Raw genomic sequence first — 17,741 nt, 5'->3', positions numbered from 1 at the left:
CTATACAGTGAAAGATATAGAAAATAACACCAAACTAAGTAAATAAGATATTTTATAGGGAAATCTGTGTTTGGTTTTGAGTTGTCTGTTTGTAACTGGTTTCCAGTGAGCAGTCTTGCAAAATGTAATCTGGTTAAAATCTGCTAGTTCAATAGTTGATCTTTCTTCAAATAGACAGCCTTGAAAAGGATCTTGGGAATTGAGCGCATGTCCTCCTTCAGCATGCACAATGAGTGCTTCCACATCCCAGCTGGAAATTACAGGTGGCAGAACCAGAGAATTGAGCCTGGAAACCAGGTGGAGCCAGGCAAGAAGAGAAGGTGTCCATCACACTTTCAGAAAGACCTCCACATACTTTTGGGACAGCTCTTTGTCTTCAATTGCTTGCATGCCCGTCCTAAATCTGTCACCTGAGAGAAGATTCCCAGAGAAGAATTCAAGTTTTCAGTGTGGCTGCCATGTGCCTAATGTTTTGATGAGTTTCATAAACTGCCCTGCACCAGTATCCCTCCACAGGGCTGACCTGGAATTTCTAAACTGACTTCATCACAGTTACCTGTTGTGCCAATTCCATGAATCTCCCAGCATGATCAGACAAATATGTAGTATATTCTATCCTTCCTAAATGAAACTAATAATACACATTTCTCAGGTTTTTAAAGCATTTTCATGCTTTACTGATATTTGTTAAAACCAAGGTCCTTTCAGTTATTTATTTATAAGGCATCTCACCTACCAGATGTTCTCTGTTGAGTCACTAGGGACACATTCATCTTCTTGTACTTCTAAACTTCTCTTATGATTCATGCTGCATTTCAATCCAGCCCATATTTTTTCTGAAATATAAACATTCCCTTAGGTGCCCCAGTTCATGTAATTTCGATATAACCATATAAACTGCAATGAAGTGACTGCTGCACAATTAAAGAAAAAATAGCTCATTTTAAGAGTGAACTGCCAAAAATATTGAAATTTTATTTTGAAAAGATTTTTTACAAAAGCAAAAATTTATCAGGTTTAATAATTGATCAGTTTTCACGAGCATTTCTCAATCTAGGAATTTTTCAATCTACAGATACCTTTTTCAAAAGAGAGAAAGAAAAAAGAGCAACGAGAGAAGAAAACACAAGAGAGAACAAGAGAAAGAAAGAGAAAGGGAGAGAGGGGAAGAGACAAAGGAAGGAAGACTGAATTAATAGCCTGCTGGGATCCCAAGAACTAAAATCTTTTAAAGACACTTTTTTTTTTTCATGAGTACAGCACAGTTTATCTTTGAACTAACTGCACTGTTAGTTAGAACTATCATAGACTAGTTAGAACTATTATTTTCACAGAATAGATGTTGTACACCTTAAAAAACAACTTGAAGCTTTATCTGATTCTAACTGTATAAGCCCAGTTTTGATAAATTTCCTTTCAGCTCAACATGACCTCTAAACACACACAAAAATTGTAAGCCCAGTTTCATAGCAAAAAATACAGAAAGATGGGTGTTTTTTAAGTGGAGAAAACCTCAGTATTGAAGAAGGATCTCCATCTTAAATAATTTACAGTTTCTTACAATAATAGAGTATGTATATTTATTGCTTGACCTTTGCATCTGAGATTTTTGGCCAAACATCCTGGTTTTCTGGCTCATGAAAGTCGGAGCATAATTTGAAAACAGGGGGAGCAGTTATACCCAATATTTTTGTCTTCCTGTCTCTCCACTTTCTCTATAGCTCTTCCATTTGAGTGGCCTTTCTAAGATGATGATGATGTAATAAGGCAACTTCTCCCAGTTCCAGGTAGGAGGCAGGTGCACTCTTGAGGAGGGTCCTGACACAATCAAGTGCTAAATGCACAGTACCCCCAGCCTCTCAGATGGATTGAGGCTGATCCTGTTGCAACCTGCCAAGATGCTTGTCCCTGGTCGTGTTGTGAGCAGGAGATGGCAGCAGAGGCAGCTTGAAGGAACTGGGGTGAAAGGAGAAGATAGGAATTGAAGAGGGATAGTTGGCTACCCTAGTACTTCACAATGACTTGATGAAGTGCTGTTATTTAGCTATAATCTTATAATATTTTGATTACTCAGGACTATCAAAAAGATATGGCACATTCATTTGCCTTTTTGTGAATAAGCAACACAGGAAAATACATCCCAAACAAATCCTAGAAAGTGAGAAAAGTGAGGTGTCTCTCTAATAAAAGCAGTAAATCATATCAGTTGACTCTAAAGGGACTAAAATGGTGGGGGTTCTATTGCTCATGGACCTCTCACATTTGTATGCAGCCATTCTTACATACTTGAAGGATAACCTGCAAATAAAAGGTTTGTTTTGGAATTCAAAAAGTGGGATTTATGTAGCTGAGATAAAACAAAAGCAAGATTCAAGAAACTGTAACATTATAAGGGACTCCAGAGCTGTGGAGGAGTGATGGAATACCATCTAACAGCACCTCTTCGATACTCCTACTTAGCCTTGTCTGACAGAGAGATGCATGCTGGATTCTAACCACATTTTTGATAGATATTGCAACATAAAGTGAGAAAACTTAGTGCACCAATTCACCTTCGATTTAGGCCTCCTCATTAAATACTTTCTAAATTAATGCTAGGGCAAGACTTTTGACTGTTGGACAAGCCCTAGTAAATGAACTGGCACTAAAGCACTTCATTCAGGTGTCTGAAGTCATGTTGCTCATTCCCTTAAAGTTTCATTAAGGTCATGTAGAACCGATGGAAAATACCAAATTGAATGCCCTAAGTCTTCAGATCCATTTAATTTTAAATAATTCGGAGATGGGCATAACAACTTAACTATAGTCTCTGAGCAGGGAGTCATGTAGAAAAAAAGAGAGAACCAAAGTCACAGCATTTGTAAAGCTGTTGACAGAAGAAATGGGCTCGTCAGCACATCTGACAAGATGACCTGACCACTCACATAACCAATTTTTGGTGCAGATTTGTTTGTCAGCCACACTTATTTTTAATAATCTCTTATCGCCCCTATGGTCTAAAGGAAAAATCTAATTGGTGTGAGCTATTAATTCAACAGTATGCCAGCCTCCAGCTCACTGGAACCATTATTACCTGTCATCAAGAAGAACTGCAACTCTGAAAACACCTTGCAGGTCAACAGACTTTTAATAACCCACACTTACTCCAGTTATTTGTTGCTTGTATGTCATCACATTAACTGGGTGCTTAACCCCTCACCCTCTTCAAGCAGATATACACTGGGAGGACTTGTCAGTTAGACAATACTCTAATGGGAAGTTTTGCACCTTTGAAAAACAGAGAATGAAATGGCAGCTGAGAATTAAACCTTCTCGGTTTGTAGAAAGCAGATGAAGAGGGAGGGATTGAGGAAGTAGCTATAAAAAGTCACATCGAAAGCTTAGCGCCACAACTCAGACCATTTCACAAAGGATGTGTTAGCACAAAGAGTAGGGCTGTTTGAGGGAGGTTTAAGGAATTGCTGCATTGAAAAAACAAATTATTTCTCCCCTCCCCAAAAATTACTGAAGTTTGCAATAACTTTCTGAATTCATTATTTCATTGGTAAAATAAATGAAATTGCTTTAACTACAGGAGTTTTTTGCAGTATTTTAATCAGTGTCCATTTGGACTATGTGAAACTCAGCAAAATTTAGGGATAGTTATTGTTTTATTTACTTTTAATGGTACTAATGGCCATCATAAACACATACATTTTTAATACAGCAATAAATCCCAAATTGAATGTTCACAAGTGAAAGCCAGAAATACTGACATTTTTACATCTGTTAGTGTCTAAGTACTACAGACATCAGTAACATCTGGTAACTTCAGCCTCAGGGGTTAACCCAATAAACAAGCAAAAAAATGGACTGTGTCATTCTTTGAAACTTTTACACCTCACTTGATTCACAACCAAAGGATTTTAAGTATCTGCCATTATTATTACAGAGTTACAGAATCAACTAGGTTGGAAAAGATCTTTGAATCATCAAGTCCAACCTGTGGCCAAACACCACCTTATCAACTAGACCATGGCACTGTTTAATACCTTTAATTGATAATCTGTGAAAAGAAACAGTGAGGTCCCTGCCAACATAGTTAACAATACAGATAATACAGGGAGGGCCAACTTTTGAGCACATGCTTAGAAAAGGGCATGAAGAAGAGATGGCTCCAATTAACTGCACAAGTGACAAAGCAGGATAAGAAATTTGTTTGTATCTACAGCACAAACAGAGACATCAGTCTCTGCTGTTTTTAAAGTGAAATCGAGATGCAAGCTACAAGTTTGTAAATGAAGGTAACCTGATGGTTTAAAAGCAATACAAAACAGGCAACTTGAGCTGCTCAAGTTTTAGGCTTCATGTTTCCCTTCCCTTGCATTTATTGCCCTCTCTCAACTTTGCTGAGAAACATCAGCCATGATTAATGTTTCCCAGTAGAAGAAATTTATAAGCCTCCAGCTGTAAAAGCCGGTGAATTCAATACCTAAATTTGATAGTTTTCAGTATAATTGTTTTATTGTTGAAATATAATCAGCATTTTCAGTTAACTGACACTTTGCTCACCAGTAATTTTTAGTTTCCTTTCCTTCCAGAGAATGAAACACTGGAAAATATATACTCCGTTTTACATGGGAAATAGGATTCCTCATTTTGTCTCTATGCAGGACACGGTTAAGAATGGGTAGAAAGCAAAATTCATCCTGTAAACTAACAGCAAGCCAAAATATCACCAACGGAGATATTCTGCTCGGGTCAGTTGCTAATTTATGTAAGTTGTTACGACAAACTGCATGACAGATTGCTGGACACAGTCAAGCTGCCTTTGAGTGTGTCAGCTTCCTGTTCCTGAGTAGAGCTGCGGCACTTCCCCAGATGAGCACCAGCTCTGCCTGCACTCCACAGACAGCAATTACCCATTTGTCCCGGCTCAAACACTGCATTAAATGGGCCATGGGTAGCTACTTGGTCCTCTTTTTAAAAGGGTTGAAACAGATCTGTTGAATGTTCATTATTACTGCAGGGGTAGCAGAAGACGTTTGTATTCTCGTCATCTGGCCTCCTGAGTTCAATAAGGAAATGAAGACTTCTCTTCATTTTCAGGTGAGAGGAATAATCAATACCAATCAGCAGAAGGACCAGCAGCAAGATTACCCAGGCTTGTTAGCTGGCAGAAATGGCACCAGGTGTAAATATGATACAGATTGCAGAAGGGAAGGCAGGAAAGGTTATTTTTTAGGTCTGTTGGCAATTTCACTGCCTCTCCATTAAGTATTGCACCTAAGTGATTTGTGCATTTGTGCCTGATATTGTGCATAAATAACAAGAAAAGCAATGAAGTTGACTTATTAAATAGAAATGCAATGAATAGGAACATTCTCACATGGCCTGTTAGACTTTGCAATAAATCTGTGCCTGGTCTAGGGGACTTAAAAATTTAAAAATCCAGGGCCATATGAGACAAATACTACATTAACAACAAATTTGGATTCATATCATAAGAAAGCACTCTTACACAGCTTCTTTCCAATCTAAAGGTATCAGAGTGTTTTACAGGACTGCAGAGAATGATAATGAGTATAACTGCCCTTTGCAGGCAGGGTACTGTCTAAACAGCTCAAGACAGGCCACACAGCAAGATGGGGACACAGGCTGCACAGAACAGCAGAGGCTCAGATCTCAACTTTTCTGCTTTGTATCTTAAGTGAAAAGGTCTAAATAGTTGTTTGTTAGCTCCAAAATAAATCCTCTGAACTCTAAGCATCTTCGTTCCCCTTTAGACAGTCTGCGTATTCGGTCTGGGTAAATGCCTGCACTAAATTTGGAGGTATTCCACATCACACCCGGCTACAAATTCTTCCATTGACTGAAACTGGAATTGAAAAAAATCACATATATCTCTTCACATGACCAGTCAGAATTAAGCTGTTTATAGCAGAAGAGAAGCTGTTTAAGCTGCTACCACTCTATCATTCTAGCAGATACATCAGTCATTTCAAGTAGATTTCCTGTTCCATTTTCGAGTAAATGCAGAAAAAATAAAAAGCCAGTCCTTCCTACTTTTGCCTGTGATCTGGTAACAATGATGAACAGGATTTGGCCGTGCCAAAATGGATACAGTTACATCATGGAGTAATTCTTCAAGGGGCTTTTTCATTTGAGTTAATTTTGAGATGCTATCAAAAAGGGCTCCTAGAATTACTGGATTAAATTTAAGAAAAGGAAGACATATATCCCTTTCACCAACAATTTGATAGCACTTTTTCTAGGTGCCAGCTCTTGCAGTTGAGTTAGCATCTCATTGTCTGTTGGGTAAGTTGTCCGTGAACAGCTTTTCGATTTGTAGTACTATTCAAATCAGAAGATCAAGCCTTTGGTTGCTTTGCTGATCTCCTGCTCTTCTGCATCTTAATTCTTTCTCTTTTGGTGAGTGTTAATTTGTAGCTTTTTGAGGGCCATCTCTAAGCAAGCAGTACTTGTGAGTGTCAATCCTTGGCATTGAACCTGATGTGAATAGGTGCAATAGGTTTCACTTACTCTCTCCTTCTCCCCGAGAACTTTCAAAATTTGAGTTACATATGTATTTCAGAGTTGCAATATAGATTACTGTCTTTCAACATGTATCAAAATAAAAGTGATATACTCGGGCTACTGGAAAAACTCCTTAGTATTCTGTAACAGTAAAATAGATGGCTTTATTCCATCCATGAGGTAATATTATTTAGGAAAATAAACAACCTTCATCTATTACAATCTTTCAAAATCTTTTTATCTTGCTTTTGTACTATATTTTAAATTAAAAGAATGTTAGTTTAGTTAGCATTTTCATTTTGTCATGATCATGACCAGTTCCATCTGATATCTGAACACAATCTTTACTAAAGGACATAAACTTTTCACTGGCATTTGCTTTGGTGACATAATGGGTCACTCTGGTTTTAGTCCTGAGATCACCTACCAGCATGACAGGAGCAAATTAGAAAAGGTTAAAAAGGCCTTGTGCTCCCTTACTTCATTCACTAAGGCTGAACTTGATAAAATGCCGCACTGTGACCGAGTAAACAATAAAGATACATATTTTACTCAATATACCATGGGCCCACATGTGAGTAATGGAGGCACTTATGCTGTCCAGAGTGTGAATAATGAGAGCACTTATGCTGTCCGCGGAGCAGCGCTTCACCGCGCTCCCATCTGGGAATCCTGTGCCTTCAATTGGTGCATACATCATGGACCTGTCACGGCACCGGGCCAGCCCCTAATCAAGCAGGCACTTTGCATTGGTATCCAACAGCATCACACCCTGTCAGCTTGGCCAGGGATACGATGTACCTTGAACAGCAGTGGGATGGCTCAGTGCTGAGCAAGTCAACTCAGTCAAGGGGAAGGATGCGGGGAAGGTGTTTCAAATATGCAAACATATTTTCTGCTTTTGATTTCCCATAGTTCCATTATCTCATAAGATTTTTTGGTCCTAGAAATATAAAATATGAAAGACAATGACTTCAAATCACTGTCTGCTATGCCCAGACTGAATAAAGTAGGCAGGTTTACTTGATTGTTTTGCTCACTAGTTGTTTCATACATCCAAAACATACTTCAAAAGTTTTGTGACTCCAGCAGTACGTCTGTGATAAATGGCTACATATTTTGCTCTGCCCTACACAGATCACCATGGCTGTTGCATAGTAATTTTAAAGCTTATCAGGGCCTTCCAGATACAGTAAGTCACTGGAGTTCTCCAGTGCCTAAAGAAGTTTGCATTTATTGCTTAAGATACAGAATCAAGTCCCATGCTTATAATTTTTGACTCCTCTTTTCCTGATCCACTAGACTCACCATAGTTGCATCACAAGATCAAAAGCAGCCCTTGAAACAAAGTACAAACCTATAACCTGCTGAGTTCCCAGGATTTTTAGGTTTCTGTTTCTCTATAAAATTTCAGCTGATGACCAAGAGATAGGGCTAATATGGGAGTTCTACAGCCTGCGTTTCTGAGATCACTTCACAAAAAAAAACTTTTTAAAAGCTTAAAATTTGGGGTTTTTTTAGAAGTCCTAACAGAATTAATTTCTACAAGGTCTGATGATTCTTGGGGAAAAGTTCTGGGTCTGATTCCTGTTGTACTTGCCTTAGATCTCCACTATCAAAGGACTTATTATGAATTTACACAAGAGTCACCCAAGAACGTTCCAACTCCACAGCAAAGCAGTTGTATAATGAAACAACTGTGTGAACAATGAAAAATACAGAAGGACGTCAGAAAATTAGGCTTTTTGACAGTTCCATTTGTGCATCCCAAACTGATATTTCAACTCTTTCCAGTCAAACTTTTTGCCATTGTTAACAGTTTTGTTTACCCAATTTTAATCCTTTCCACTAGGAAGTAAAACAACCTCATCACAAGTACAAGATCAGATCCAGGGAAATTCCAATACACAAACTTCCATCCTGTATCTTAACAGCTCTTTTTCTTATCTCTGTGGTAGACTGAAACTGAACAATGGGATGAAGTAGTGAAACAGATTAGATGCAGACCTCCACTTGCCTCCCTATTGAACAACTATTTCATCGTGGTTTAAAAAATCACATTTCATATTTGTTAAAAAAGTCACCCTATATAAAAAGTAGCATAATACTTGTGAATGTATACTTTAAGATTAAAGTGCACAACATTGTTTTAAGTGTTATTCAGGCACTTTTGTAAGTCTACATGCAGTTGTAGAATTTGTCTCCAGAATGGAAAACTGAAACAAGCAGAATAGGTCTCCAAGATAGAGATTTAACCTGCTGGAATACCCTGAACATTAGGTACCTGTGTCCTCAACACTGAAATTGAAAGAGAACAGATGACTATCTTGGAAAAACAAGTCAGTTTTAAACTACCTGTGTCAAAGTGTTGATTCCATCATTGGAGTGTAAATGCATAGTGAAAATGCCTACTGATTTCAATCCTGCTGAGACTTCATCACACCTACTGTCTGAAATGCAAGATGAGGTTGACACTAACCAAGAATAATAAAAGCAAATGACTTGTAAAAGGATTTATGTCCTGCAGCCTTTTGGCTCTTTATGGGGCACTGGAAAGGTAACCAGGAAAGGTGGAAAGGAAAATCATCACAACCATTTTTATTTTTCCTTTATCTGGCTGTGTCACCAATCAGGTTTGTAGGGACATTCTCAAAGGCTGGTTTGTTGGATTCACCTGCCAAGTCTCACCCAGGCTTAATCAGATTGTGGTTTTATACAAACTGAGTCGCACAATTCCCCATCTCTGCATACTAATAAAAAAATGCTTTTCCTTCCCTATCTGGCAAAGAGTCTCGCTTCATTCTGTTTCTTTGAATGCTGAGTCCACAGAGGGATCTAAGCCCAGAAGCTGCTGACCATGTCTTGGAAGCCTTCACTAGGATTCAGTGCCTGAATATGTGGCAGGAATTTTAGTGGTGCTTACTTAGGCAAATAAGGTAATTTATATCTCATTCAGGCATAGATAAATAAATAGCTGTCCAAATACATGCACAGTAACATTTGCAATAAACATGGATGTGCATTTAATATTTATAGCTTTTGGGTGCTGAAATGAAAACCCCACTGAAAAAATATTATCCAGAGGGATACAGTTTTCATCCTACAGGGACAACATTCACTTCAGAAAGCTAAATTATTTTTTGTTGCTTTTCCCTGCCATATGCTGTGGCTGAAAAAAGATACAGCTATAAGTACTTAAAGGCTACAGTAGTATTTGGATTGTGTTACTCAAGTAATGTGTCAATGACTTCAACCTGGAGCTTAAAGCATGAGGAAGAATACACTTCTGCAGGCACCATTTCCTAAGTCAAGGACACATGCAAAATCCTACATCTGGGATGAAATAAGAGCGTGTAACAGTAAAGGCTTGGCACTGGTGGGAGAGAAAGAAGACAAGGAACTAGGGGCGTTGGTGAACAAAATCCAGCAGTTTACCTCTGCAGGGAGGAAGGACAGATGCTTATTGGGCTGCATAAGCAAGCGTATACTCTTGCCAGCAGGCCAAAGGGAGCATTTGTTTTTCTATATTTAACACTTGTCAGTCCACATTTGGAGTGATGCCTCCAGCTTTGGGGTCTGTAGTATGAGAAAGACAAAAAGACAATGAGGAACTGGAGCAAGGCCAGTGAGGGGCCACCAAGATGATGAGGGAGCTGGAGCACCCAGTGTATGAAAAACAGCTGACAGAATGGGGATTGGTCAATCTGAAGAGGAAAAGGTTAGAGGTAGGAGTATTGGTTTTGCCTTCAACTACCTGCCAAATGGTTACAGAGAAAATTGTGTCTGTTGCCTCTTGTAATAGGACTCTGTGTCTCCAGCACTAAGTGCAGCAAGGGAAAAACAGCAGGTTGCTTAATAAAGGCTGTTGAATATGCATCCTTGGAGATTTTCAATACTTTCCTGAATAACCCTGAGCAAACTTGTCTGACTGTGAACCCATGATTTCCTGAGGTTACAAAATTATTCTGCTTTTATCCCTTCTCTCACATTCTTCCCCCTAGGAAAAAAAAAAAACAACAACAAAGAAACCAAAAAATCCCAAAAAAAACCCAAAACAACCAGGATCTTTCATTCATCAGCTCTATAACCTCATCTTGCAGAGGAAAATACATCAATTTAGGCACATGAAAAACATTCTTGATCACAACCCTTTCATTAATTACAAACATATTAATGTTTCCCTGGAAAAAAAAAAAAAAACCAGAAGCTAGGGGACATGGTGATACTGTCACTCTCTGAAGTAATCAAAACTTACAGTGAAAGAGGTTTATTCTGAAAAATATAGCTTTGTGATAGGCCAGTCAGGCAAACTTATGATCAAAAATGAGTTCTCTTAGGAACTGTGTCTAAATTTTTGTCAGCTCACCTCCTAGGCTCCCAGCATTTCCCTGTCTGTAACAAGAGCAGTCCTTAAGCCACAGGTGTCCCAGTGGGCGGGCAGATCTGGGAACTCTGTTCCAAGCCCTGCAATTGATCATTGCTGAATGTCCTCCTAGGCCACCTCGAGAGCGTTGTGGGAAACACAGCTAAGTCAACAGCCCAAACTCAGCATTGATTCAACATCACAGAGCAAAATTTCCCACTGGAAACAGGAAAAACTTCCCTATGCATTCTGCCTAAATCCTCATTCCTATAGAATTCTTCATTGAAAGAAATTTCAACTTCGTATCATCTTTTACTTCAGAAATGAGTTTACATGGATTTACTGTCTCTGTGGTTCTGGGCTTTGAGCATCTCAGCACCCAGCTGTGGGTGAGAGAGCTGTGAATTGCATTGCACATTAATACAGACTATTAACACTCAGACTCCTTACTTGTGAAATTTCCTTTTTTTTTTTTTTTTTTTTTTTGTGAAAAACCTTTTAAGTTTTGTGGGAAACCTTTTAGATGACATGAGAAGCATCATGATTGGTTCTCAAACTGGCATTTGACAGGAAAGGCAAGGGAAAGTAAAAGAAGTTAAGATTAGCCCTAAGTTTTCGATTCGAAGTTTCAAACACATTGGGCATGAAGAGAAGTGTCTTTACCCAGAATCTGAAGTGAAACTCAGCATTGCTTCAGTCAGTTTAACCTTACTTGTCAATATCACTGTTTCTACATTAAATTTCTCTGTTACTGAAAGATTACCTTTCAGACCGAGGATGTCCACGAGTAAATGAAAAATGTCTTCCTTTGCTTTGTGAAATCATTCCTTTGTCTTCATGGACTACAGCCAAGGACTGTTTGTGATAGAGATGATTAATGCAGAAATCAAGTCGAATGTGAAAAGCCCTGGGAACAGTTACTTTATTTTTCAGCTTTTACTTTCGGTTACATCAGGATAGGCAGGCACATATTTCCTTCCATGGGAACCAAAGTCCATAAACTGTTATAGTAAATTCTTTACTGCTGGGAAGCTTAGATGGACAACTTCACATGGTATCATCTGCTTCATTACTCAGAGCTTTCAGCTGACCGTGATTATAATGCACCAAAAAAGCCCAGCTATGGTCTTTTTCTTTTCTTGAGTATCATTCAGCTTAAAATGGATGAGCACCATTTTCGTAAGAATTTCTATTTCACTATACTAGAATAGTGCTTTTACTCCCTATTGTATCCTTTGGAGAATGCCCTATTACCTTGATCTTGCAGCTTCTTGCACTGAAAGCAATAAGTGTTGCAGTCATTTTTTATCAGCGATGATAAAAGCTTTATTCTCCTCATGACAAGTAAAAAAAAAAGTTGTCTCTGTTCGTGACTTTGTCTGGGTTTCTTTAGCTTCCTGATTCCAAGGAGAATAAGTCTCTGGAATCTCAATCTTTAGGTCAAAGCACTGTTTATAGATCAGCTAAAACAAATAAAAATTAGAAAATCATTTCTCTGCTGTCTATCACTCTGGGATACAAAAAGCTTCTGAAAGTAGACTGGAAGAACCATGTGTCAGAAATTAAAGAGTCTGATTTTTTTTCTGATAATAAGTTAAAATCCAAACCTTTAAGTCAAGCACTAACTATATTTTAATTTTTTTTTTCAAAGGACATTCATTAACTCTGCTAGTAAATCAGCATTTTCTTTCTAACTGCCTAATCTATTGCATTTTATGATATTTACAGACATGACACTGCCTGCTAGTTGAGTAAATTTAATCTCTTGAAAGTGGACTGGTGAATCTGAACTTCTGAAAGGTAGTTGCTGCCGGGGTAATTTAAGGTAGCCCTTCAAAATGCTTCTCCTTGTTCTTACCACAAAGATTCCACTTGAGACTGTTAATCTTTGACTTCCCTATTGTGAAGAAAGTAATACTTGTTTCTTATGTTAGGTCATAACAGCAATATTAAAAGGAATGGTTCAATGTGCTTTATTATGAGACTCAGAATAAGACTTAATACATTATTTACAGACCTCGCTAACTGAGCAGGTTTCTACAGAGACATTAATCTGGTACTTAACAACTGCTTTAAATACACACAAAATCAAACACACACAGAGCTCAGTTTCCATTGCATATTTGCTTACAAGAAATATGTCATTAAATAGAAAGGCTGAGGCTCATCCACAGCTTTAAACATACAGTACTGACATGTTCCTGACTGCAGGTTTGTCAGCACCGTAGAAAGCATCTAAGAAATGGGATTTATGCCTGTCTGGCTCTTGAGCCTGTTACATCAGTCACTTGTAAGAGCTGCCGTGCTCATGCCTCTTCAGGAATTAATGGATAAGAAAGCAATTTCAGTAAAGCCCAAAGAAAAAAGTAAACTGTGTCTTTCCTAAGGATACCACTAAATGTGAATAACTGCAGCTCTAACACTTATTTAGTCATAAAGAAGCTCATCTGCCATTGACAAAATATTGATGCACTGTCTTTCATGCCTTTGCTCTTATAGAAGGGAAAGGACTTCTTAATAAAAACTTTCTCCAAGCCTTATAGCATCATTTTTAGGCATACCATCAGATTCCCTGCTACCTTTTGGCAAACTTTATCATGTTTAAATTCTAGTATGTATTTGACTTACATGATTTCACATTAGTAGCTGAGTTCTTTCACTCTGTTTCCTAAACATTAAGTAATGCTAGTGGAGAGTCCACTACTAGCTATCTGAACATAGTTTACATGAAAGAACTAGCTTTGAATTCTTCCTGGACATTACTCTCTCAGAAATTATGATGTTGATGGAACATTCTAAGCAAAAAAGGGAAGATAACTTGCAAATAATACTTTTTCCAAATATGTTTTAAGCCCTCAGTTTCCGCTTGATTCATGTTTGCAACATGCCTCTTCAGATGTTTGGTTTGCAAAAATATTTTAGCAAACCAGTTCACTGTGAGGAATGCTTCATTAAGACAGCGTCCAAGAAAGTTTTAAAAATTGCATAGGACACCAACTGAAACAGGAAACATTATCTGTTTCATTACAGTCTCAATTAAAAGCATTGAGTATTTACTCTTTTAGATGAGAAGGAAATATTCTATGCCACAAGGTCAGTACACTTTGAATCCTCAGCTTTCAACAAAGCTTTTACATAAGTAGGCTACTCAGCAAATGAGTATCTATTTGCAATCTGGAGCTACAAATGAAAAAGAAAGAGCATTTTATGTTTTCAGAAATAACATATGAACAGGATGGGAACAAATTTTGAGCTTCAAGTGACCCTTTTCTCAGTGATGAACACACCACAATTCTAAAAGTTATGATCAGAAAATGCCAAACTTTTGGACAACTATTTACTCTGCATAATCACAGTTCTCATTTCCGATGCAAGGTCAGGACTGTTCCATTAGAAATCTGTGCCAAACTAATGTGCTGATTTTGTGTATTAGGCAGCAATAAAAACAGCTGATGTTTCAGTGCAGAAGTCATCTCTCTGTGTGTAAAATCTACACTAAATTAGTACTAAGTTATTTTCAATGAGCAGATGCTGGCTATTCATTGCCTTAATTAACTTCTACTGTACCTGGGTACCTTGTAGTGCTAATAAAGTTATTGCAATTGAATTCATCTTTTCATGGTACATTATCCCTTTGATGACTCTAGATCATGGTTTGATTTAATGCTCCTGGTGATCAGAGAGACAAAAAATTAAAGAATGCCATATGTTACCAGAGTTGAGGAAGACCTTAGGACTTTTGTTAACAAAATAAAGCCTTGTCATTTTCATCTATCCTAAAAAATAACAATAATATAAAAAGAAACCCAGAAGAGAGACATCTTTTCCATTGTACCCTCAGAAGGCACCCAAGTACTAATATATGCTTTTGGATTATTAATTTTTCAGGAAAAAAAAATCTCACCTTTATTTTAATATGCTTCCATATTTCCAAAGGAATAATTTTCAAGAAAAACAATGCAGGTTGTTGAGGCAAAATGAAAGTGAAACCTTTCCCATAGTTCTCCATCTCACCTATGAAAATCTGTCACTACTAAGGAAAGGTAGAGGAGAGAAGGCTCTAAGTTCAAGTCCTTTTGACCAGGCAAACAGTGGCTTTGCTTGTATTTTATTTCATATTCTTATTATTTTCATGAAGTGAATACTTCTGCTGCCATTCTTCTTCCCCAGTTTTTTTTAATGGCATTGCAACCTAAAAGAGGGAATCAAAAGGCAGAAATTTTTTCTCTATGTGGTTTAAAATTCTTCCTTGTGGCAACAATTTTATTTTTAAAAAAGGCTACAAAAATTAATTGTAATAACTTTTTATTTGGTTTAGCATGCTGTAGAGCTGTTTCTGCCTTCAGAATCTAATACGGTTTCATACTGTGAAAAACCATAATTACAATACAGGACAAAGCCTTATTTTCAACTCCTTAGAGTCATAATTGAGGGAAGAAGATACACAACAGATGATCAATAGGAATAACACAAAGTTCTTTTAAATGTTTAATTACACATTTAGGTGAAACATTTTTAGTCTTCCCAGCCTGAAAGAGCATGCATTTATACATGCAAATTGAATTGAATATTTGCTTTCAAACAGATACGTAGTGGATAGGAAAGTGCATTAAGTTTGCACTACAGGATAATTTAATTTGTAAATATTATGTCATACTGGATGGAGCATATGACCTAAGTTTCAGTGATCCAGAGGGAGGGTGATTCCTATTCATTATATATGGTTTTTTACCCTCTAATGATTTATAGAGTTGCAGATTTTTACCTCTTCCTTTCTTGCATGACAGGAGACCATAAATTCATGCAGGGCACTTCTGTATTTAAGAAGTTTTAGATTAAATATTTAACTAAGTACTAGTTACTGAGCAGTAAGAAGCACATAAAAACCCCACAGATTATATTGTGTGCCAAATGTGGCATATGGTACGTAATTAAATAAAATAGTTACTTAACATTTACAGTTTTAAGGATACTTAAAATTTTATTAGTCTACAGATTTTCTTTTACCTTGAGGGGGAGAATTCAGTCAAATCCAGCTTTCAATTAACCATCAACTTCACTAGAAAGATTCTTGATCCCTTTGAGCTGCACTGGCAAAAATTCAGGTGATGCCTATATTTATGATCTAATCTTTCAGATATTGAAATTATGGGAGGAACAGAGAAACAAGGGACAAGTATAATTTAGTTAAAAGAGACTGGATGGAGAAGGTGAATTTCTAGCCTCAGCGTTTGTGGCTACTTTGTGCTGCTGGTTTCCAGAAGGGTCCTTGGCATGACTTTGTCCTGGGCCAGTTACTCCTCTACCACAGCACTTCTGTGCAGGGCTTGGAAGGGATATGGAGATGTCCCAGCAGGCAACTACACTGCAGGGGAGCAGAGGAGACCCCCAAGCATTTTTTATTTACTAGTACAGTCCAAGCTGTTGAAGTCAGTGATTAAATTCCCACTAAATCAGGGTAGTCAGGGTTTACCCAGAACTTCTGGTTGTTAAGGAGCAAATCTACACCATAGAGCTCACCGGTTCTCATAAATTAACACTTCTTCATCTGCTCTGTGTAAACTACAGTTTCATTGTATCTACTTTCTAACAGGCCACAGAAAGACATTAGAAATCATGCTTTATTTACTGTCTCAGAACTTGTGAAACCTCAGTGAAAAAAAATTTGCTGTTTTAAGCCCTTAAAAACACGGTGAAAAAGTTGTTTGAAGTTCTGGGTTTTACTTTGTTTTTAAAGGAAGTGCTGTCGGTTAGAATAGCATTATTTTTAATGACATATCAGGAATCATCTTTTGAAATGTTTGTCAGCTTTTTAAAATGTGCTATTGAAACCTATTAGGCTGTCAAAACTATGATGAATATGTTAAGAAGTAACATGATCTTGTTGTAAATCACTACTTCAGAGTAATGGATCTCAAAGCCAGGAGAAGGAGGAAGAAAAACAATTGTTTGCAAACATTTTGCTCTGACATTTTGTCTTGTCTGACTTCACAGTCCACTGAATCTCACTGCTCTTAGAGGCATTTAAATGCTTTACAGGCAGTGTAATCCGACCGAGGAAGCTGGACACAGAAGCAAGTGGGAATGGGAAGAATGGAGAAAGTACATCCAACGTAGCACTTTTGGTTTTCCGGCAATTTCAACCAAGAGTCAACATTTTCTATAGGAAGCAATGTGGTTCACAAAAGAGTCATTCCATCAAAAACCAGTGTGTTCTTAATAGTTTTGACTGAAGACTTTCAGTAAACGCTGACATTAAGTTAAATGATACCAGGAAGGATGAACTTGTATCAGATTAAAGCTTTCGTCTTCAAACATGCAGAGGTACTTGTTGCTGGAAGGGACAAAGGACTGTATTCTGTGATTACAAACAGAATTACAACTGAATATTTGTTTAAATTAGAAAAAAGGACACTCAGGTTTAGTTTTGCTAGGAGTGAAACTACTTGTCACATATATTAAGACAGAATATGGCGTTGTACTTATGTATGATGCTGGTATCAATCAAATGACCTTCCATTTGCCCATGCATTCCCAATGAAAAACAACAACGGACATCTGGAACAGTTTTCAAACCATTTGATGTAACCATTTTCTAAAGAAGACTGGCTGAATAAAATAATTATTCAATCAATTGAAATTGGAGTTTATTTGTAACATCTGACTCTTGTATTTCTGGCTTAGCTGAAAGTAATTCTGTGATTCGTGCTACCTAATGATTTTCAATGGATGACATAAACACAAAATATATATTATTTCTAAGCAGCATGACCTTTGATGTTTTGGATATATGAATAGTATTTCTGCTAACAGATCTACTATAGATTAGATAACTTACTGTCTCCCTCCAGGAAGTTTTGTG

The sequence above is a fragment of the Aphelocoma coerulescens genome, chromosome 2, assembly GCF_041296385.1.
Source record: "Aphelocoma coerulescens isolate FSJ_1873_10779 chromosome 2, UR_Acoe_1.0, whole genome shotgun sequence".
Classification (NCBI taxonomy): domain Eukaryota; kingdom Metazoa; phylum Chordata; class Aves; order Passeriformes; family Corvidae; genus Aphelocoma; species Aphelocoma coerulescens.
This window is presented reverse-complemented; position numbering follows the sequence as displayed.